The sequence below is a fragment of the Periplaneta americana genome, chromosome 3, assembly GCF_040183065.1.
Source record: "Periplaneta americana isolate PAMFEO1 chromosome 3, P.americana_PAMFEO1_priV1, whole genome shotgun sequence".
Taxonomy (NCBI): domain Eukaryota; kingdom Metazoa; phylum Arthropoda; class Insecta; order Blattodea; family Blattidae; genus Periplaneta; species Periplaneta americana.
In genome coordinates, this window is record NC_091119.1 from 122,732,875 (window position 1) to 122,755,575 (window position 22,701).

Consider the following 22,701-nt stretch of genomic DNA (forward strand, 5'->3'; position numbering starts at 1 on the left):
ATAATAACAGGGAGCATTTTAAATTAAATGAAGCACCATCACTTATAATAACATTGAAAGTAATTCTAATTTGTATCTTAACTCTAACTTTGAACTAAAACCCACGAGTATGATATGTTCATACATGCACAAGTACCTTCAGCACTACACTCATTTCGCTGTCAACTCACTCACTGCACTGGAACTACGACACATTTCACTGATACTATCCTGATTTCATTAACACTTCAAAAACATTTCACTGTTCAAATCACTTTGCACTGCTACTATAAACACACTTCACTGACACAACACACTTCTTCACTGATACAACACTTCAATAATAAAATATCAATTACACCCTTTAAATAGTGTGTATAATACACTACCGTCTATTAGTAAAGTCCTTAAGCCTATTTTTAAATACATTTTTGGTTGTTGTAAAGCCTTTAGTAAGTGTGCAGGTAAAGCATTCCAGTCCCTGATAGTACGATTGAGAAAAGAAAACTTTCCAGTGTCCGTCCTCTATCTTTTTTCCCTCAGTTTATATGAGTGGTCGTTCCTTGAAGACTAATTTGGCGCTACAACCTATTTTTTATTTCTCTCCAGGCAGGCTCACCTTTGTATGTTTTGAACATTGCACATAATCGAATTCGCGTTCTTCTGTCCTCGAGTGTGTCCCATTTTAATGGTGAATTATTACGACAACGTAGAAGGCTAGTATAGGCTACTAAAAAAAAAAGAATACGTAGAATAAAAATTATTCGTTCAAGGAAGCCATGCATGATGTTATTATTTCTTTGTTATTAAGTTGCCAGTCTCTGAATTTAATAAACAATGTTGTATTATGATGGAAATGATGTCGGGATCTGTTGAAACCGAAATTCCTTCTAGAGTTGTTATCAAAGTCAAACAAGCTGAAGATAAGTTGTTGCCAATTAAATAAATATAAGTATAAGTAAACAAACGACATTTTTTTGGCCCTAGGGCCTATAAAATTTTTTTAGGCCCGCAAAGATATAATGGGCTGTATTACATATATCGTATCCATTAGGAAATTGAACAGTTATGGACTAGTGAGCCATATAAATATATACGGATTAAAACTAACTGTAATAATTATTTTATGACCGGTTTCTCGAAAGATGAAATAATGACTCATTTGTTACCAATCCTTGAAGTTCCTAGTTCAGTAATTTTAATGCTCGGTTTCTTGGTACCTAGTATTGTTAGTTTGCTAATGAATTGTTAACTGTTAAAGGATGGAACTAGTAATGCATGAATTTATAGTCGCGTCGCTGTTATTTCCGACGTGACTCCTTCTCTTTGCTTACGCCTTAGGAAGTGAAGGCTCTGTAAAGTCTAGGTAGGTATTATCGTTCACCATTTTTGTTCTTCGTTGCCGGGTTACCAGACGAGGTACCTATTTGCCGCACCGTTAAACATTATCATTTCGTAGCTCCTATGTTAATAAATCGACTCTCATAGGAGCTACGACATAATAATGTTTAACGGCGCAGCAAATAGCGTCCTCGTGTGCTTTCTTTTAACGCCAACAAAAGAACCAAAATGGCGGGCGGTTATATTCATTATTTATCGAGCCTTTTGGTAGTGCATAAGATCATCAGCAGCGAATGACAAGACTCGCACGTTTAAATGTAGCCGATCTGCAACGTGATTGGCGACGCGACTATAATTCGGATATCTAGACATTAACGCATCTTATTCACAACATAAAAGTTGCATAAAATCTAAAACCTATTAGTAATTACTTGGTCAGTTGTCCCAAAGCATAACTCTTCTTGCGTAATACATGATAAGCTACTTTGTATCTTTGTTACCAGATCAGTGACTGCAGCTTTGTTGAGACATAAACGTTCCTGGAACTTCTTCGCTTATTTTGTAAAGAAATCAACCCGATTTTTATAAACTCTTGGTGTATTAATTTCGTATACAGTATTGAATACTTCAATGCAGACAATAAACTTATTTTGAAGACATAATATTGCTATACTACAATAATCACCATAGTCGCCGCCTCTAGTAGCTTAATATTTCCATTAGGGCTATATCTAGTAGACTTTGTTATTTCAATGAAAACAGCTGAAAATTTCAATGTCAATGCATTCTTCTGACATTTCTGCGCATGTAAGAAAAGTTAGGGATTCCGTATTCCTCGCAACTTAAGTTAATGAGTGATTTAAGGAATTATTAGGCCTACTAGACGTTCGAGAAACTCATCTATAATACTTACATACTCGTTATCTTTAATCATCATCATCATCATGATCATCATCATCATCATCATCATCATCAATAACAGTCTTGGATGGCCTCCTGGCCTGTTCCGTTTCCAGAAGAAAGTTGGTTATTCCATCTCTTCCTTGGTCTTCCGATGTCTCGTATTCCTTGAGGTCTATAGTCCAATAGTCTCTTGGGTAACCTTTTGTTGGGCATTCTTAATAGATGTTCATACCAGTTGTTGCGGTAAGATTCTGTAGTATCCGTAATGGCGGTGATATTCAATTCTGTTCGGATGTCAGCGTTCCTTTTATGGTTGTAAAGAATCCTGCAAGAGTCTTAGCAATCGCATTTCAGCAGCTTCTATTCTTCGAAGTTACCCTTTCGTTAATGACCATGTCTCTGATCCGAATAATAATGCCGGGACTGCCATAACTTTATAGAATTTCAAAATTGTTTCTGGTTGAACTTTCATTAATAGAGTTGATTTGATTGTCCTTAACAGTTGCTGAAATTTGGAGTTTATATAAGAAAGATGACAGCCAAGATAGTTGAATATATTGACTTGTTCTATAGTTATTATTGATTGCAATTTTGGTTCTTTCTTTGGAAGGCCATGATTCTGGTTTTATTTATAGAGATTTCCAAATTATAATTGTTTGCTATCTTGTATACTGTGTGTATTGCTCTTTGTAAGTTGTCTTCAGAAGATTATCTGATCATCTGCGTAAAGTAATGTGTTGAGTGGGAAGTTGTCAATCATAAAATTTGTGAGCAATTCGTCTTCCCAATTTTTGGTAATGTTATTTATATAAATATTAAATAAGGTGGGTGACATTGGGCAGCCTTGCTTTACTCCTTTATTTAATGAATATTTAAATATATTGTTCAAGAAACCGATCATTGCATTGATGATGTTTCGGATTCCTCATGCTGAATAATAATAATAATAATAATAATAATAATAATAATAATAATAATAATAATAATAATAATAATATACGGCTGAGAACCCGAGAAGAAGTATTTCATGATTTTAGTTTAGTCTCACAGTAAACCAAAACTGCAAGTAGTGCTGTTCACATCACTTCCTTCTCGCACCGAAGCTAGGGAAGAATGGAAGTTCTACCTTCTACATCCTGTATCCCACAGAGATGTGTAGAGGAGCACAATTTATTTTATACATGTAATCATAACAACCGCCACGGTGGTCTAGTGGCTAGAGTGCTGGACTTATAATCCTGTGGACCCGCGTACGAACCCCGGCGTACCCCCGATTTATAACTTGTGTTGGGCAAGCCCGTGGTCCAGGTAACACAGGGGTTTTCTCCGGGAGCTCCTGTTCTCTTGCGGCATCTCCATCATCTCATCTCATCACAGGCATAGCGTAGACCAGCCTCCTATGGCGCACCTTGGGCAACGACTATGTCAGTAAATTGGTCTAGACAACTGGCTTCATATGGGTGAATGACTAACAGTGAAGTACTCGCCATTAACAAAAACAAACAAAAACAAAAACAAACTTTAATCATGGTAACAATGTCGAGGAATCACATAATAGGGTTGTCTCACCTTCCATTCGTAATCCATACCATCATCCTCATCCTCATCCTGTAACACAGATCCAAATCCTATGATCCACCACACTGTGAAAGTAAAGCGATAAAATCTTTCAACGGATATTTAGCCTGTAATGGAAATCAAACAACGGCCCTTTCTGTGGAGGGAGGGAGAGCTCAATGCTCCATTATCGTGTTAATACCATCTCTCCGCCTCCGTAGCCGGAGAGAGAGGTTAAATAAAGAATTACCTTTACTGTTGTTGCTGAGGGGTATACAAAACGTTTCGTTGTTTGGAGTGTTGGCGTACTGCGGGCGAAGTGGGGAAACGAAGGTTGTGGCAAGGCTGTGCGGGAGAGAGGGGGAAGGGAAACAGAGGTCGCTATCGCGATGGTCGGCATTGGCTTACTTTAGATAGTGATGTCATCATCACCATCAGCATCATCATCATCATCATCATCATCATCTACACGTGATGAGCCCATATTGTCTCCAAACCAGCTTTGGATAAAACAGAGCATAGTATCAAAGATGTCCCTTGTCTGATATTGCACATTTTCCGCTGTAAGATACATTGACGTATATGATTAATATATTACACTCTCTGGATAAGAGCGATGACCATATTGTAATGTATGCAATGTTACGCAATGTTTTATTTAGAGTCTCTCAACTCCATTGGATCACGGGAAAAGAAATATTAGCTTGCAGTTTCTCTTCAGAGGTCAAAAGCTGGATTCTGAGTTAAACCTGTAAGATTTGTTGTGATAAAGCAGCTACGGGGCAGGTTTCCTTCAGTTACTTTAGTTTTTTGTCCGCCGAGTTAGCTCTGTGGTAGCGTGTCTGCCTCCAGACTAGCCGCCGGGTTCGATTCCCGGCAGAGTAAGAAATTTTCGTGTAAAATTTATATCTCGGAATAGGAGAGATGTGCACCAATATGCCTGGGTTAAATCCCTAATCTCTCCGCAATGCATATGAAGAGAAGGCATATGTCACTGTTGATAGTGATTCGTCCGTCGGATGGGGACGTTAAGCCTGGCGGCCCTCTTAGTGTTATTCGACAGGAGTAGGCTTTGTGCAGGCACCGGGTTTCCCCTTCTCCCTTCCCCACCATCATCATCCCCACCCATTCCCTACACTGCACTTATACGAACACTTACACATACACTCACCCTAGTACACGACATACAGTAACTCTTCACAGATACACATCAATACATCATGCACAACGTAGCCCGCCGAAGTGGTGTGCAACTTGAAAATGGATCACGTTCCTGCCATCTATCCGCAGTACTCGGAACCCGAATCACGCAAGTGAAGTGGGTAGGCACACACATACATACATAGTATTTAATCATAGTAGTAATTTAGGCCCAAGAATATATAACAAATTTATATTTAAATATCCTAATCTTGTCAATTCGAATAGTTCTAGTATTAAATTTAAAAAGTTATGTATGGATTTTATAAAAATTGAAAAATTGTAAATTTAAATTTATATACTATAATTGCAAATTGTATTGTATAATTATTAATTATAATTGTATTGCATAATTATTAATTTCAATTCAGAAATCCGCCCCTGAGCACGAGTTCTACTCTTTCAGGGGCGAGCTAAAGTTTCTCTGTATATTTTATATTTTATGTTACAATTATTAGCAAAATAATAAATAAATAAATAAATAAATAAACATACACATTTTAGTTTCTCTGTCGTTCTCTTTTCACCGTTGCTTAATATTTCTCTATTGCTTTTGCATTATTGAAAAGTGAAGTTAATTATACTAGTTTTCAGTTTTGATCCGTCGAAAATTTAATACCTTATGGGCCATGGGATAATGTATGCTAGAATGGTGGTGAGTACAGCATTTACACACAGGCAACGGAATAATTAACTGGAATTTCCCGTATATTTTTTCCTTGTTGTTTATTTTACTACACTGTATCAACTACTATTAGTGACAGCGAGATGGTATTTGGCAAGGTGAGACTGAAGAATCGTCATGTGATTACCTGACATTTGCCTTACAGTTGAGGAAAACCCCAACCAGGTAATCAGCCCAAGCGAGAACCGATCCCACGCCACAGCACAGTCCCGAAACAAAAGACAAACGCGCTACCGCCTGAGCTACACCTTTGGCCTACGACAGGCTTCTAGGCAAAATTTTCCAGCAATTTTTTGACTGAAAGGTAGAACAATGGTGTTCTCCAACTGCACGTGTAGCATATGTACTGCTGGTCGTAAAAATTTGTTTCGCTCCATAGCTACGTAGTCTAAGGGCGTCATGCCACTGTATGGTATCAGTGTTCATCCAGCATCGTGAGGAGATACACTGGGTAGCAAATTCTGGCTTTGCAAACCAGCTATAACTTCTGGGGGTCATCGTGCGAATTACACGTTACCCCTGTGCTGGTAGGGTGATCGTTCACCTCTGCTGAGACATGTGGACGTGAGGCCAGCAATCGGCTGGTTGACATAGGTTGTCGTGCAGCGGATTTTTTTTTTTTTGTGAAAGTTGAAAGTGTTCTAAGAAAGGCTATTTGAAACAATCTAAAATCAAAATTATATTTCATTATCATATTAAACTTTTATATCGTTTTATTAAATCCTAATTGTTATATTATCATAATTCATATATAATGAGCTCTCTGCGCATGGCGTGAAAATACGAAAAGGCACGTTCAGAATCCAATAAATGACGTACAGTAATTTAATTTCTTTCTCTTACACACTATGCATTCAAAACCGCGCATTTCTTATTGAAAACCTCCCGAGACCTGATGATGTCTTTAAGAGTTATTTTTTTGGTAACGGTTATTATGTTTTTGTAGCAGTTACAAAGCTATTGTAATCGGCAATATTTCCTTTAAGAGGTTCGTTCACTGTCTCTACTGTTTATAGATATATTGTTTTTCTTTTGTTTATACGTTAGTATACAGATTTTTTATTTATATACATTATAGTGTGCAATTAATAAATTTAACAATGAAGTCGTAAATGATACTAATTCAACATGCGGTTTTTTATGACCGGTTAGAAATACTTGCTTTGAAAAGAGTCAATTACAAGTCTTTGGTAGGAATATTCTTTTCATATGAACATAAAAGAAAATACTTCGTCGTGTTATTGTTATTATATAATTTATACAGGGACATCATTTTATTTTTACTAACATTTTTAATATTAACCTGGTTATATCTTTGGATTAAACGTCTCCCCCTTCCAAGATTGGAGTTCGATGATACTGCCGTAAAATACAAATCACTTTACTAGGTATAGGAGGGAAGAAAAGTAGTTCATCCATTTACGTAAACTAGGAAATATCGCAATTTTGAGTTTGATAATTTTCATTAGGTTTTTATTTAATCAAAATACAGTACTGTATTAACAATTAGTGTTTTTACTCACGAATTGAACTATCCATTCGGACGTATTAATTATGCTGTGTATATTGTACTGTTACAGCACATTAGCGTACAATATAGACAATGAAGTTAAATTGAAAAATAATCATAATACGGATATTTAAACACATTTTTGAAAATGGTGGCTGTTCATTTCGATACAGGCTTCAGTTCTTTTGTGCATATTATGGCACTATAGACTATTGTACCTAATTCCAATTACCAGTTTCGTCCTTCGTACGAGTAACTCATGTTGAAATAATACTATACCTACTTTATAAAAGAGTACCTTACGTATTGTAAATTTAATCTTCACTTCTGCCCGATCCGAAAAGATAAAATTACTCAGAAATGCTATCTACTGTCCGTTCAAGTGGTTTTGTCGCAGGATCGTAGAAAGAGGAGGGGGGAAATCACGTGACAGTTAATTACTTAACGAGGCCCTTTTATTCAAGTTATTTTAAACAGTTGTATAATATTATGTAGACGTTCAATTCCTAATGTTTTCAGAAAAGAGCTAAGACAGCCCAGATACTAGACTTTACAGAGGGGCGAACAGAAGCAGGTGGGGGGAAACCGGGATGCGACGTAGGCAAACGGATGACAGTACCTGTGCGAAAATATGATTCAATATTGAAAGCTCTTTCGTCACTGGAAAACGCGAACATATTTCTGGAACGTACTATACTCACTAACTCCGTACTGCATACGCGGTCTTGGTTCTGTGTGGAGGACGGTTGTAAGTTTACTAGTAGAGAGGGTGGGAGTGAAGTACATTCAAAAACTCAGGTACAATAAAAATTGAAGTAAAAATAAAATGATGTCTCTGTACTTTAGATGTTAAGGATAATGTAAATTGAATTTTATTAATTGAAAACAAGTTAGAACTAGAGTGGCTTTTCTTCTGTCTGACGCTTATTGGTATGATACGCCGGGGATAAAAGTGGCTTACGTGTTATCCGAGAGATCTTTGCTGCCCTTGACAGTGCCATGCACAAGGTATGCAGGAGATATTAGACGGTGTCTCGGCAAGGAAAGGGTTTAATGCAGCCGCTCACAATGACCCGGATCGCAGATTCACTCGCTCACTTCCGCACGTGCCCTTGGCTGGCCACTCGGCCCGCCCGCCCGTACTAGTTTGGCAATGCGAACCGTAAGTGGGTCAAGATCACAGCGTCCGTCCCGATTTTCCGTGATCGGTCTTGGACTCTGGTTGCTCGCAATCATATTGGTTTACTTGCGAACCCTCCCCGGCACATCATGTCATTCTTTTCTTCTAACCTCCCATCATTTCGTTCAATTTGTTTGTCATCACTAGGCCTGAGAAATATATGCCGATATACTACCAGTGAGCTTCGTACGCCTCTGACTTTGAGTACGTCTCAGAGTTGGGGTGAGTTAACGCAGTGTCTTTCGCAGTGGCGTAGCATGAAATTGTGAGCAGGGGAAGCTAATTCAAGTTGTCTTTCATGCAATATGAGAAAACGTATTACAAAAATATAGTCTTAAAATAAATAGTAGTCAATGTCAATGTCAAGTCAGCAGTCGAAGATTGGTTGGAACCTCTTAAGTAACACCAATGGTACGTAGTAAAATATGATTTCACAGTTTACACATATCTCTAACAAATAGACACGTATACATATAACATTAGCTCACTCCCTGTCATAGTTAAGAGGAATCACAATATTAACGGTCAATAGATACAGTATTAGTATCATTACTTATGTATGCATCTGTCTTTTGGTTGTATCCTTCATTGATAGCTAGGGAGTCGGTCATTTGTTTTTTAGATCACACTTTTATTCGTAAGTCAGTCTTGATAATAGAATTGTCCTAAAAAATTCAAGTAAATTGGTGTCAGGAACTATTTCACTCATTATTTATTATATCAGCCACAATGCACACTAACACTTCAACTGAACACAACTGATGAAAAGGAATAACTCGGAAACTACTTATTTTCAACGTTAAAGCTAGCTTCTTGATAGCCTTGCGACCAGGATAGTTTAGTTAGAAAGGGATGGAAAATCTGCGGGGTGGGTTACACAGATGAATGAGTGTGAGAAACCAGTCTGCTTGGAAGCTGGTGTGTGCAGGCTTCTAGTTTACTGCTGCATCACAAATCATCCTGAGCTGCCGCATCACGCGTAATTATAAATTATATTAAAATTAATAAATAATTTGTCCATAGACTGCAGGTTTATTATGAAATTATTATTAACTGGGGAAGCTGAGCTTTTTAGCTTACATTGACGCTACGCCACTGGTCTTTCGTTCGTTTGATCTCATGCTTATCATCACGGTAAGTTAGTGCTCAGCATTTGGGTGGTTGAAAGCCACTCCTTTGACTTCGAAACACAACTATCTGCTAAAGAACAATTTAAAGACATCATTTTCTTTGTTAAAGAAAAATTGCACTATTTTAAAGTCATTTTATTTTCTGTCTGTAGAAAATACACCTAATATAACATTGACAAGTATCAGCCTTATTATGGTGTTAATATGATGGTGTATTACGTTTTTGTTTTACATGATTTTTCATTTTTGATGTTGTAGTGAATAACGAACCACATTTTCAAATTTTCAAGGAGAATGATTGTCTTTTGCTAGAAACACAGCCTTACATCTTCCACTTCTGCTGAAACAATGAGTACATATTTGAAATATTTTACACAGGCATTATCTATCTCAAAATCTGTATCATTATTATAAATGTCCTCATTTGAAATTGTCACAAATTTTACATAAAGCTAAATATATATCATATTTATCCAGTATTTTTTTTCATCTTGTTTGCTACATTTTTTCCTATTTCATGTTCCAACTATTCGGTTCGTCACAATATCATTGACTACATGCTATTTTATGTCTGTAGAAAATACACCTAATATGACATTGACAATATCAGCCTTATTATTTCATTATGTTAATAGGAGAGTGTATTACGTTTTTGTTTTACATAATTTTTATTTCATATATTGTTGCAGTGAATAACAAACCACATTTTCAAATTTTCAAAGGAGAATGATTGTCTGTTATAGAAAACACAGCCTTATATCTACAGAAACCTCGTTCCACTCCTGCAGAAACAATGGGGGAATATTTGAAATATTTTATACAAGCATCATTATTACAAATTTCCTCATTTGAAATTAAATCACAAATTTCGTCCTCGGCATCTTGCTATTATTTTCAATTACAGAACGTTGAATGTTGCCTGTTACGAATAGCAGTATTCGGTTGTAATGTAACCAATCAACTAAAGTTCACTGCTGAACGAAACACACTGAAATCCCCCACCCCAACGCAATTAAGTACTAGTACCTAAAGTCACAGGCGTATGAAGCGCAATATAACAGCATACAATTCTTAGCCCTAGTCTTCACCATTTCTTTTAATTCTTTTTCATTTCTATCCTTCCTGTATTTTCCCTTCCTTCCACACTTTCTTTCTTCCCTTCCTCCCTATATACCTGTGTACCTTTTTCTTTTTTCCTTCTCTCACTCATTTATTTTAGCACTTTCCTTGTTTTTCTGCCCCTCCCCTTTCTTTTCTTCTACTTTCCTAACTTCTTTCATTTTTGCCTTTTATCACTCCTTTATTTTCTTCTCTATCTTTCTACTTAATTTCCTTGCTTGTTTACCTCCTCTTCTATCTCTCTTTTTTCTTTCTTTCTATTTTATTTTCGTTCTTTTTCCCCAGTTTCTCTTCTTTGATTACCCCCTCCATTCAACTTCGGTGTAGAATGTCTATATTCGAGATAAGAGAGAGAGTACTAATAGCTATTAAGTCAGGTTCATTTTCTGCTTTCTCCTTCAAAATACTTTATACGGAAAGACGAAAATCGGAGTGAGACAAGTGGCCAAAAGGCTTGGAGCCCACATAGACATTTCCTCTCAGCCCCAATCTCCCTTACAAGGACGCGTTTTCGTGTACCATTTAAATGCTTTTCCTCCCATTTCCTCATTCATTCATTGCCATTGAGGTTTTCCACACAATAGTCATGAAAATGTACAGAACATTCCTATGCTAACTGGCCCATTCCAACCACTACCTAACAGAATCTGTTGGAGAGCGAGCGGCGCGGCGGGTGATCATACGTCAGCTTACAGACGGAACGTGACTGCCTGAGGCTGGCCGGTCTGAATAGGTACGCCCTGCATTGGATGTATTTAATACAGTATTGGTTAGGTTTATGTATACAGAGTGTAGGTATAAGGGGTATAAGTGCCGCCCTTTTCACAGTCGTCGGGGACGATTTACAGGATCAATAAATGTCCATACAACATAGGGTCAAAACTTGATAGTTTTCCCAGAAAAAAAAACATTTTCTTCTCTTATTTTATTCGTGTTATACTGCTTATATCGCTAGTAAATTACAAAAACAATTACATCAGTAGGTATATCTAGCAAAGAGTTAATATTAGTTTAAATAAATATTTATGTGTTCTATTACGCTTTCGTGAAATTAAATAAAATTACATGCTTAAATTTGTTAATATTCTGGAGTGAGAGACGTGGCAACGTATTCAGCAGGCAGTACTCTGCACAAACGTACGTACATGTCAGCTGAGTTCAAGCTCCCTGTCCATAGGTATAATGCCGAGCGGATGACAGTTCTGTACAGAGTGTTCAATAAAGAACTTACAATGTCATTTTCAGTTTAGAAATATCATATGTTATTAATTTATGGAGAAAGTCGTAATTCAAGTAAGACAAGAAGGTGTACCGTCAACGTTTTCCTCAAGAAAGGTTATCTAATCGGCGAACTTTTGTAGCAGTTTCTGAACGATTTTTTGAAACTAGTCTCTTACCCCGTTTCGAAAATCACACAACCAAAAATTTGCTTAAAAATGGTACTGCTTTACGGAAGCGGGAGAGATTAAAATTCTACATTAGAAAAAAGTTCGTGTGATTTTGTGTAGAAAACCATTATTGTTTAATTTTAGACGTACAATAAGAAATAGAGCAATATTGTTACATAAAATGTGAACTTACCACATTTTTCTATTAATGAGATTGAAAGTTTGTATTTGCTGCTCGTTTTATGTAAACAACAGTATTATCATGGTCCGCTCCTGCATTAGAACAGAGCATCTGTACCGGTATGTCTGTACCTTCTTGAGCTGTACTGTGTGCTTACAAACCCACTCCTCCCTATCCAGCAACGTTGCAAAACGTCTAATATTGTAAACTTTAATAATTAGTTAAATGTAAGGACATTTTTTCTTCCTTATGATATGAACAATCATCAGTTAAAATAATGACACTTATACCCCTACACCCTGTGTACATAAATATCAAATGGAATGTATTACAGTGTTAAAGGAAGTACATACTCGTATATTGTATTTTATTATTTACATTCTGTTATAGACGTTTCACGCAATCATTGAATTTTCGTTAAATTTCCTGTACATTTTTTCTTCCATTATTTTCTTCTTTCATATTTGCTGTGCTCTTTCCTCTTCACTTTTTCTCTTCTTGCTTTCTTTAACCATTTCTATCTTTCTTCCTTTTCTTCTTCATTCTCCCTTGTTTTCTTTAATTTCTTGCACTCCAATTATTTTCCTTTCTTGCCCCATGTGTTCCTCTCATTTCTTTCTTCCTCTTTGCCTTTGTTTCTCTTCTTTTCTTTCTAACTTTCGTCCTTCTCTGCTAGTTGTATCTGTTAGTTTACTTCTTCCTGGTTTCTTCTCCACTTTTTTTTTTTTTTTTTTTCATTTTATAAACAAATCACAAACTGCATCTCATTCTTGTATTTCAGTCTGATATTTGCTGCATATTTATCTTCACCACAAACGGTACGGATTAGGCCACTAGCTTGTTCTAATTCCGTAGTAATATTTATATGGCTATTCACTCGACCATGGAGTTCACTAGTTCGCAAATTTCTTAGAGTGGCTCACTGCTAAGTAACCATGATGACTGGACCCACTTCTTACGGTTTTTTACTTACATGCTGTATGTATGTATGTATCTATGTATGTATGTATGTATGTTATTTTATTATATTTGGTTATTTTACGACGCTGTATCAACATCTAAGGTTATTTAGCGTCTGAATGACGAAAGTTACCCACCATTTGCTCATATTGAGTTGAGGGAAAATTCTGGAAAAAACCTCAACCAGGTAACTTGCCCCGACCGGGATTCGAACCCAGGCCACCTGGTTTCACGGCCAGACGCGCTGACCGTTACTCCACAGGTGTGGACTATGTATGTATGTATGTTTGTATTGTATTGTATTGTATTGTATTGTATGTATGTATATACTTATGTATACTATAGTCCAGATCAGCTTACTTAATACCCTAAGGATGAAACCTAACCATTTTCTCCTATTACTACATATTATGCTAGTAGATTATGGTGATTTTCTAGATGCCAGATTGAATTTTCTTTTACCAACTTTGTTTCGAATTTCGAGTAGTGATAAATAGGACAACTGGTAGTTATTTTCTGTTGTGTTAGCAATAATTTTTGTTTGCAATAGAAGGAATCTGATGAAATGGAAGTAACTAGACTTGTGAAATTTGAACGTAATATTATTAATTAATATTAAGATCAATACATAATTCAGTTGTGTTGCGTTGTGATTCAAATTCAACACTATATTCAAGTAAGTGTAATTAAATAAGATATAACTTACAGGCCTGCTTGAAATGAAACATGCACATGGCTAATGGACAGAAATATATTATTTATTGTTCAGATTTGTATGAAATTGTCCAACAGAGGAAATAGCATGACAACAACTTTAGAGTATTTTTAGTAGGTTATTTTACGACGCTTTGTCAACATCTTAGGTTATTTAGCGTCTGAATGAGATGAAGGTGATAATGCCAGTGAAATGAGTCTAGGGGTTTTCGCTCAACCCAATATGAGCAAATGCTGGGTACCTTTCGGTGCTGGACTCGGACTCATTTCACCGGCATTATCACTTTCATCACATTCAGACGCTAAATAACCTAAGATGTTGATACAGCGTCGTAAAATAATCTACTAAAATTACACACACGCACACACACAGAGGATCTTACTGAAAGTCACGAGCTACATTGCTATAATATCAATTTCAACAATGTAACAACAATTACAAAAACGATTATATGATCATAATCTACACTATGTATTGACATATTGTGACGTCATTAACTTCTATCATGTGACCACAGACAATGTTTGCAAAATGGTCGACAACGATGGTTCGTTTCGACAGCGTGCTGTCATTAAATTCCTTGTTAAAGAAGAAAAATCTGCTGGTGAAAGTCGCCTCAGTCTTCAGCGTGCATATGGAGTTGTGTGCATGGGCGCCTGCAGTGTTAGGAGATGGGTGAAACATTTCGAAGATGGGAACACGAGCATCCAAGATGAGCCTCATAGCGGTCGCCCTCGAACTGCCTCCACGGAACGCAACAAGGAAAACGTTGATGAGTTCTGGGATGCATTTTGGTTGAATTTCTTGAACCTGGACGGACCATAAATGCTGTCCGCTATATTCAGACAGTTTTGAAGCTCTGTCGTGCATTGCGCGAGAAACGCACTGGAAAGAATATCATCCTGCAACACGATAACGCGTGGCCTCACACTGATAGTGTCACCGTGGAGAAAATCAGAATGTCCCTACAGTCCCGACTTGGCAACCTCCGACTACTATCTTTTCGGTTCTGTAAAGAAGCAGCTGCGAGGCCAACGCTACGAGACGCTGGAGGACATCCGGAAAGCAGTGCGTCAGTGTCTTCGGAAAGATGAAACGGACTTCTACAGCCAGGAAATTTTCAAACTTACAGAACGGCTGGGAAAATGTGTGCAAAGAAATAGAGACTATGTTGAAAAGTGATAGAAAAGTCTGTAGGTTAAGACGATGTACCTAACTGGTTTGTCTAAAAAATAAAAATTAAGATTTAAACATTAGGTTGCTCATGACTTTCAGTAAGACCCTCTTACATATATAGGCCTATAGGCCTACACATACAAATACACACACACACACAGTATGCTCATTTCAGTCCACACTTTCAATAAACTTAATCTATATTGCTCTCTCTGTTTCAGGTAAGTTGCGAGGATTCCTGTGCATCTACTTGAGGTAGGAAATGTGCAGCTCTATGTATGCTTGCAATTACATTGTGTGATGTCGTCCACTAGTGTGCATTTCCTATGAAATAGGGTCAGTTTATCTCATACTAATCGTAATCACTAACATTCAGGTTATTAATTAGATATTTTAAATATTTTACCTAATGATTTTCACCCTAAACAAGGAAAAACCTCTTTCAGAGTATTCAAATTTAATTTCCACTAATAACAGAATTGAAGCATAGGTCTACATATAACTAGTTTACTTACATTATACTACACTTAACTTGTTTTATACCGATCTCCTGTTGCATTTTTTAATGTAGGCTATATTTTTTCAATGCTATTGACATCATTAACATTTTTTCCTTCATTATGCTCATTGTAAACTTATATATGAAACAGAATAAAAGGAATGCAGGCGGTACTTAATGGAAACTACTCCCTTTAAAAAAAATTACACACCAAATTTCGAATCCCCCCCCCCCCGCGAACAGAAATTCTGGCTATGGCAGCGATGATCAAAACTCGAGCTGCAGTGATTACATGCGACAGACAGCCTATGAAGTAAGGAGACGAAGAGAAGGTACTTGGCATGAAAACTACAACCAGTGGTGGTTCCTGTACTAACATCTTGATCAATCCCGCGGATAAAAATCTCAAGCTTTGCTGTATCAGTAATGTCACTGCTGTCATCAAGAGCCAGTGAATAATACACGATTTTTCTTGCTTCTTCTATTAACCTTCCTCTTGAATATAATCAGGAATTTTCTAAATTCTTCTCTCCATACTTGGTGGAGAAATTCGTAGTTTTTCAAAATTAAAAACGTCTGATGGATAAGTTATTTAAGCTATTTTAATCATTACTCTTTTGAGAAATTCTGTTCTATTAAAAGCTTTAGAGCACGACATATTTCAAACTCCATTAGGTAGCTGACTTACATTTATTTATCTCATCCTTCTCTTCCTGGCTATGATTTAAGACATGTCAATTCCTGGCGTTTAAAAATTCGTTGGTACATAATATTGAATCAGTTTTTCTACAATATTATTATTAAATTAATAAATAATAAATAGTTACCCTCATCTAAAGATCAAGAAGATTAAAATTGGGATAAAACCTAATAATTTTATCCTTCTAGGGAGAAGATCTAAAAATATCAATATTCATGCACGTACAGAAGAATTATAGAAACACATACTTAGTGGTCGATAATAATAATAATAATAATAATAATAATAATAATAATAATAATAATAAATTATTCAGCGTGGCAATTAATGTTTCTATATACTCCTAATTGAACCGTTGAGCAAAGTAAACATATTACATTTTGTACGACAGAACAACAAGAAAGTTCTCCTTCTCATTCTTTACGAAACCACCTCTTACTGCTTGTAGAGACAAAGTTTGTAGAGCGACATGATACCGCCACTGCTTGCCTTCAGTACGTGAATGAAACGCACAGTAATGAACAGGAAACTCCTCGTACCCGTTTGAATGTCTGTGATTACACGATGTAATCACGACACCCGCTTTGGTCACCGCTGCTACGGGCCCGGCTCAGAACCACAAATCTAATGACCTTTACTGCGAAGATTAGATTAATTGCATGCCATAACACACTCCAACTAAAATGTTGCTCCAAAATCGACATTACTTATGAGACAATATCTATACTGTTAGGAGAAATACAAGTTCTAAGACTTTGTCCGCCATAAAATAATGTAACAGGATCTGGCCGAGATCCATCTCTAGACCTGTTTGGTTAGAAGATAAAGCGTACTGATCTGCTGCTGGTCCTGCGGCGTAGTTGAGAAGACAACAAGCTTGCTGTAGGTACTGAAACAAACGGAAAGAAATTTGAAAGGACGTCGTCGTGACTTATTTTAAGAAATAACTAAAGAATTGTAGACGTTATCAATATTACACTGGAGCATCTGTTAACACGCATCGGGGTAGTTTGTCGTGTGCGATCCGCCACTCGCACGTTCACACGCGACATGTAATACTTCTCGATTACCAAACAATAGCTACGGAGAATGATTTAGCAAGTTATTCTCGTACACGTGTGACGAGTGATAAGTGATGTGTACTTGCAGTCGTAGGCACGCATATTATTATTATTCGTAATAAAAGGTATCTCCTTTAGAGGCCATGTAGGCATGGAGGTAGAACTCCATGTTTTCATGACCTCGGCACTAGAACAATGTGGCGTGGTCAGCACCACGCTCCAATTGCCTTTTTACCTCCGAAAAAGACCCGCTACGCAATTTGATGGGAAACTGAGTGGTCCCAGGTCGTTTACGGAGTTTGGCGACGAGAAAAATCTCTACTACTATCCTTGATTGGACTCGGGACCTTTCACCACAGTCTAGTACTCTAGTATATACAGTCACGAAGCTTGAGTTGTGAGGGTGCTAGGAACAATAGACTGCCGGTACTATTTCGCGTTGTCTGTAATGAGGCGATATTAGCGATCCTAGTGGTTAGCAACTATTTATGGATGCGTATTTATTACGTATTGAGCTTCGTGCCGACACAGCAACCAGGCCGCTGTTATTTATAATGCTGTATTATCAACAACAATTCGATAAGGGTGCTGATTGTCACCTACTGTTTTTAATTTATACATAGATGAAACTTTTTTTTTATAATGGCGGGTACTTGACTGTTCATCATCCACCCATATGAAGTCAGATATGTATAGCTCGCGCAAAAAACGATTGCCGAAAAGCAATGGTGGCGTTGCTGCCTGTTTTGACGTGTGTATGTAGGCACGCCGACGGGGCGAGGGGTGCGGGCCGATGGAAGTACTGCCTGTTCCAAGAAGATGAACAAATGAGGACATCGCTGTGGAAATAAACAACGAAGCAAGATAAAAATTCGAAGCTAATTAAACGCGCAACATATGTTTACGAACGAATTAATAATACCGTGCGATACAAGACATGTATTCACATGCAATGGAACAAATAAAAGTCATAATATAACTATCACAACGCAAGACTGATTCTATCGATGTTATTTCTCTTCCGACTGTACTTTTGAATTCAAGCTATCTCGTGATCTTTCCTGTCGCCCTCTCTTCCTTATCGCATTGTTTCATTCGCATTCCTTCCGTCTGTGTTCCCTGCTTGCGAGACCTATAGACAGTTTACCGACAGAGTCGTTGCCGTCGTTGCTCCATAGAAGGCTGGTCAACGCTACACACGACGAGATGAGATGAGATGAGATTTGTTGGGATGCCACAGGGGAACCGGAGCTCTCGGAGGAAATCCCTGGCGAGACTTATAATTGAGAGGAAAAATTAGATAAAAATTTTATATAGGTAATGAAATAATGAACAACGTGTTATTTGCAGACGATCAAATGGTCCTCTCATATAACGAAGATAATTTGAAAAAGTATTGTTCGAAATAATAATAATAGGCCTAATAATAATAATAATAATAATAATAATAATAATAATAATAATAATAATAATAATATCAGCCAGAAACGAAAGAAACTTATACATTGTTGCAAGCTAATAATATAGGTTAATAAATAATAATAAATTACACGCTAATATTTAAAGAACGTGCAAAGATTGATCTAGTTATACAAGCACAAGTTAAGTAAAACATTGCAAACATACTAAATAATAATTACACAATAATGTAAGGCTCAGAAGTATTCTGAATGAATATCGTAAGGGATAAGTGAACTAAATTATATAATGTTACAAATTGAGAAATGCCTACAAATTCAGAAATAAATTATAACCATACAACACTTACGGTTATGAGGAATATTATATATGCAAACATACACACACAGGAGTCGGCCTAGGTAGTATAGTCGGTATAGCTCTGGCCTTCTGTGCTCGAGGTTGCGGGTTCGATCCCGGCCCAAGTCAGTAGATTTATTGGCATGTAAAAAAACTCCTGCGGGACAAAATTCCGGCACACCGGCGACGCTGATATAACCTCTGCAGTTGCGAGAGTTGTTAAATAAACCATAAAAATAATAAATAAATACACACAGGATAGAATTAAACATGTCTGAATGAAATGAAAAATATAAATATATACAAATATAACATGATCTCCACATCAGAAACAAAAGTTATGGCATTCTATGTTAAAACATCTGTAACGAATAAAATATTGATTGAATAGAAACGATAAAACAAGTTAGCTCAGTCGCTTGCCTACCGATACGGAGTTGCGCTCGGATGCGGATTCGATCCACGCTTGGGCTGATTACCTGGTTGGGTTTTTCCCGAGGTTTTCCCAACTTTAAGGCGAATGTCAGATAATCTGTTGCGAATCCTCGGCCTTATCTCGCCAAACATCATCTCACTATCATCAATCCCATCAACGCTAAATAACCTAGTAGTTGATACAGCGTCGTTGATAATATTAATTATTTAGGCTGAAGCGTGGGACATGGAACAGAATTAGTTGTAAATAAAATAATAAGTAAAGTGTAACATTTCTGCGGAACGATAAAACGCACATTAATACGAAATGGCAGAAAGAAACTATGTTGAAGTTAGACTTGAGGCGGTGGAGATGCGATTTTTGAGATCGGCATCTGGTTACAGACAGATGGACCATAAACGATACGAAGATATAATAAGGAATGTAAAGGATAAATTAATTAATTCAAAAGTATTGACAGAAAGGATTTGAACACATACAAAGCATGACATTAACAAGATTTCCATAGCGAATATTGAACCGATGAATAACGCTCCTTCGAACGATGGAGTGACCAATACTTCTCGACTAATCCCGTAATTGGAACAGGTAGTAAGCCTAATGCACGAAGCATATGGTGATGATGAACAACAATAACAATTATTCTTTTATTTTGTTTTCATTAGGCCCACCAGATACTCATGAGTGAAAAACCGGACAAAGTTATTCAAAAAGCAGAACAAAAACAGTATATAAGAAAATTTTGTAGATATCCTATATCTTACAATTTTTTTAGATTAAAGCCTTCACTTTAAACTGCAAAATTGGAATGTTCTTTTATATACTAAGTGATTATACCCACAACAAAAGAAGATAATTAAAAATACAAATAACACAAAATCAATACATATAAAGAAATACACTCTTTCAGAAGTCCCAATAATGAAACTGCCTCATTGGACAAATCACATACTTGCACCCAGGTCTCTTTACTATTATATTTCATCAATGTATTCATAAAGCTCATGAAGGTTATCAGATCTGAAGATGGCTCTATGTAGCCGAAAACGTTCATCATGTACCCATTAATATGTAGAGCCCGATTGCAAACTGGTGGCACCTGCGCGAAGGACGAATTGGCATCCACTTACATGGACTCGCCCAAGAGGCTGGGGGTGTGTTTGAACAGTACGCTCTGTGAGTAAGCAGTCGTCCGCACACACAGAACCCCCCACTCCGAAGCCTCAGAAAGAAGTTCGCACATGTTGGTGCCACGAGTTTGCGATCGGGTTCTACTATTATGTAATTCAAACAAAATTCTGTTTATGATAAGCTTTGACGGCCATTGTGTAAGATATATAGAACACTGAATCGACATTTATATTCTAATATGGAAGAACAGCAGTTTGGCTTCAGGAAGGGAAAAGGTACGAGAGATGCAATTGGACTGCTACGAAAAATCGGCGAAAGATATCTACAATTTGTGGACCTAGAAAAGGCATTTGACAGAGTGGAATGGAATAAACTGATAGGGGTCCTATAGAAAATTGACATGGATTGGAAAGAGAGGAGGCTCTTCAGTAACCTTTATATGAAACGAGTCAAAGAATAGGAGAAGAAATGACAAGGAAGTGAAATAGGAAGAGGAGTACGACAAGAATGCCCTTTATCATCTATCCTGTTCAACATCTGCTTGGAGGATTTAGTGAAGAACTGTTTTCAGAACATGGGAAGAATTTTTATTTATTTTATTGGGTTATTTTACGACGCTGTATAAACATCTAGGTTATTTAGGTCTGAATGAAATGAAGGTGATAATGCCGGTGAAATGAGTCCGGGATCCACCGAAAGTTACCCAGCATTTGCTCGTATTGGGTTGAGGGAAAACCCCGGAAAAACCTCAACCCGACCGAGATTCGAACCCGGGCCACCTGGTTTCGCGGCCAGACGCGCTGACCGTTACTCCACAGATGTGGACACATGGGAAGAATGGTAATAGGAGGAAGAAGAATAAATTGTATAATATTTGCTGATGATACGGCGTTGTGAGCAGAAGAGGAGATGTTACTAAGGGATATGCTACTGGAGATAAATGACAGTTGCAAACAGTATGGAATGAAGATAAATGCCAAGACGAAGACCATGGTCATAGGAAGAAAAGTAAATAAGGTATTGGATTAATCTTGCTCAGGATAGGGACCGATGGCGGATTTATGTGAGGGCGGCAATGAACCTCCGGGTTCTCTAAAAGCCGTAAGTAAGTAAGAGGGGAGGGGATTCAGCAATGCATTAGAATATACAAATAAGTATCAAACAACTTTTTTTTATTTGTGGCTGTAAACTGAACCCACGTGTTTATCAGTTTATCACTATATTACTGCACGTCTCACAGACACAGAAAAGTGTGCCTTCTTTGATGTAGCTTTTCTGGAGAAATACTGCATATTTTATTTAATACCTTAATGTATGCAGACTTGCAGTCAACCATGTAGAACATTAATTTTGGCTTGCAGTTAACAATGCAGGATGGCACAGCGTGTCTGATCTCTTGTCACACGACAGATTTCCTTGTTACCATAGCCACGCGCGCTTGTTTGGATGGAGATCTCTATTTTTATTAATATAATAAGCATTTCTCCTACATGTTACGTACGCACAGACGCATTACGTGGTAATTATGATTGTATGCTGTACTGGAAGTATAGAGAGAGAGAAAGACTGCGAGGGACTTGCACTTGAAGGAGAGAATGGGGCCAAGGGAGGGGAGGTTAGGTGGCCTTCTCCCCCCCCTCCTCCAGTTCACTGTCAGCCTTGCGTTGTTGCACGCGAAAGTGAACCTTCCATTTCGTTACTGACACTTGAGCATCGTACTGCGCTAGGCAGGCAGGAAGGAAGTGGCGCCATTGTTGTGAGTGACAAGTGTTGGTGTCCGTGTGTGTTGTGTGGGGTGCCTGTGGTACACATGTGAACCAGTGCAGTGTTTTCTTTTTTCAGTGGTTCAGTGAATTTTTTGGAGAATATTTTATATTTGCAAATTTTTTTTGCTGAGAATTTTTAATTTGGATATTGTGGATTTGGTGGTGATAGTGCTTTCACATCAACTGCTCCTTCTCTCCTGTTTTTGGATTTTATTTGGATTACCATTCTGAATGCCTCCAAATGGTAAGTAGAACGAAGTTAAAGGTATAAGAAGTGCCGAACATAGCATTTGTACGCCCACTAATCTTCTTTGTGTCTGTGATAG

General features: G+C 37.3%; 1 protein-coding gene across 3 annotated transcripts in view; it reads left to right on the forward strand.

Moving 5' to 3' along the window:
• Eip74EF (Ecdysone-induced protein E74) overlaps window positions 1-22,701 on the forward strand; it is a 1,140,187-nt gene that overhangs the window by 319,409 nt on the left and 798,077 nt on the right. For 2 of the 3 annotated variants that reach the window (XM_069821504.1, XM_069821506.1), the window contains exon 1: window positions 22,319-22,619. The exons of the other annotated variant lie outside the window; for it this stretch is intronic. The gene's annotated coding sequence lies outside the window, so the exon portion shown is untranslated. Of the gene's footprint in view, window positions 1-22,318; window positions 22,620-22,701 lie in introns of those variants that run through there. 3 annotated transcript variants of the gene reach the window in all.